Raw genomic sequence first — 2,303 nt, forward strand, 5'->3', positions numbered from 1 at the left:
AGAACGAGCTCCAGATGATCCTGGCTTGCTCCTCAAGTTCCATAGCCGTTTATACTGGCACTTGTGTGGTCATTGTTCCTTGGAGGACGCCATGGACTTGCATGCGGGTGAGGATCCTCCATGTAGCACCTGGAACATTGCATTCTTATTCCAAGTTTCCACAAACAGCCGGCTTCTTTCAGTGTAGCTCCGCACCCGCTGCATCCAGCGTCCTCCTATAATCAAAGCAAAGAAATTAATCATTAATTAAACATTTTCTAACTATATTTCAATTTTCTTGCAAGCGGAGCGTTGATCCATTCTTCTTTGGCTCAAATCAGAGTTCCTTCCCCATGGCCCCTGTGGTTCGTCAGATCCAGCCAGCCACTCCTCCGTTGTGAAGGTGGGGTTCTTCCTGCCACTCTGGCCTGGGCTTGGGGGTAGAAGATGGGATACAGCATGAACCACCCTGCCATGGAGACCGATGCCTCAGCCCCAGCACAACAGGCGGACACCAGGACTACCCAGCCCAGGGCCCATATGGTTCCAATAATGACCGGGTCAAGCTGACACCATCCTGGTCTCCCATATCTGATCAGCAAATACGCCAAGAAGACAGCCATCGATGCTCCCTCTAGCAGATATCCGATGTTCCAGCCGCCTCCAATGACGTCCACTGCGATGTCGAGCAGCAACCAAATCAGAAGCGCCACCGTTTTGATTACCCCACTACGGTTGGTTTCAATGTCGGTGCATCCCAGCGGGTAGATTACAAACCAGGACAGGGTGATCCTCATTCTTCCCAGAATGACGATTTCCATTAATGCTTTGAAGAAGCCGATAAACGGGGCTATAATCCTCAGGGGTTGCTTTGTAGACCAATCTCCGCTGCAGCAGAATGCCAACCGTATGCACTCAAAAACCCAGAAATCAATTCCAGTAAAAATGATCTCTGGCCTCTGGGATTCAGAGCAATTCTGGAGATAAGTTGGAATTGTACTTACTCCTATGAACATAGTGGTTGAGGCAGTTGCTGCAGGCATGGTACTTGCGTCGCTGGTGGTGCTCGCCATTCTTCTGTCCGTGTTGCTCAATCCCGAACTGATCAACTTCCTCCTATGCTTCGTTGATTATATCCACAGCCTGCCCCGCCTCTTATGGGCGGGTCCCTTTACTTCCTGCTTGCTTTATTATCCATACATGGTAACATAATTCTTGATTGGATGATTATGATTAACTTAGCTGTAGCTTGCAAAATGCTTTGGCCTGCCTTCAAAACAAGGTTAGCACCCTCCAGGGCCTTGTCAGAGTGGGACTTCTGCATACATGTGCTCTACTCCTCTTGTCCATCGTCGGGAATCGGTTGGTCTGGCTCTTTCTTCCTGGGGTGAACCACTGACTGGCTCCTTCCAAACTGATTGTGGGAACAGATGTCATACAACACGAACCAGACGATCAGGGGTAGGTTGGTGGTGACTTCCAGTATGCTCATGACACTCAGAATTCCCCAGCCGAATCCCCACAGGCATAGACGAAGCAACTTGAGTGCCCACCTTGAAGCATGGCTGCCCTTGAACTTGCTGACTTGTGAGTACATGTAGCTCAGTAAGCCCACAACTACCAGTCCTTCTAGTACCAGCCTAGCCCAATATGCTACTGGGTACCACATTGAGGCCTAGTCCAGCACCAGCCAGATGACCAACATGATCATCCTCATAATTCCTCTCTTTGATGTGTCTATCTTGAGTCTTCCTAAAAGGAAGGCAACGAACCAGGACGTGGTGTATGTGACCTCACCTCTCCACAAGTTCACTATCAGTACCTGTACCATCCCTTCAACAAGGCAGAGGACCCTGAATCCTTGACTTCTGGTCCATAGTCCTGTGCAGCAGTAGACAAACCATATGACTTCCAAGGTGACGAATTCTGTTACTTCTTTAAACTCCTTAATCTGCCAGGGAGGTGCTGTGGTTGATCCAGTCCAATTTCCCATTTCTGTGGTCATTTCGAAGGCTTTGATGTTAGTTGTGGCTTCCCTTGTCATGCAGGCAGGTCCCATTGTGGGTTCTGGTTGACATTAAGAACCTTTTACTTGCGAGGTCGCCCTTTCTCGCATAGGAGGAGCTCCAACTCCTCCTTATCCCTGGGCGTAGTCCCTTTTCTCCGCCCCCTTCTGCAGAGTCCCTTGACTCCCGACTTGATCAGACCTCCCAGAAGTGGCACCAACAGCACGACTCCTATTCCGACCAAGGCATAGGGCAGAAGCGACTTAATAATCGCCCAAAGCTCTGAGCCCAGAGCTAGGGCTCCATCTTCAATCTTTT

This window comes from Archocentrus centrarchus (assembly GCF_007364275.1).
Source record: "Archocentrus centrarchus isolate MPI-CPG fArcCen1 chromosome 18 unlocalized genomic scaffold, fArcCen1 scaffold_23_ctg1, whole genome shotgun sequence".
Taxonomy (NCBI): Eukaryota; Metazoa; Chordata; class Actinopteri; order Cichliformes; family Cichlidae; genus Archocentrus; species Archocentrus centrarchus.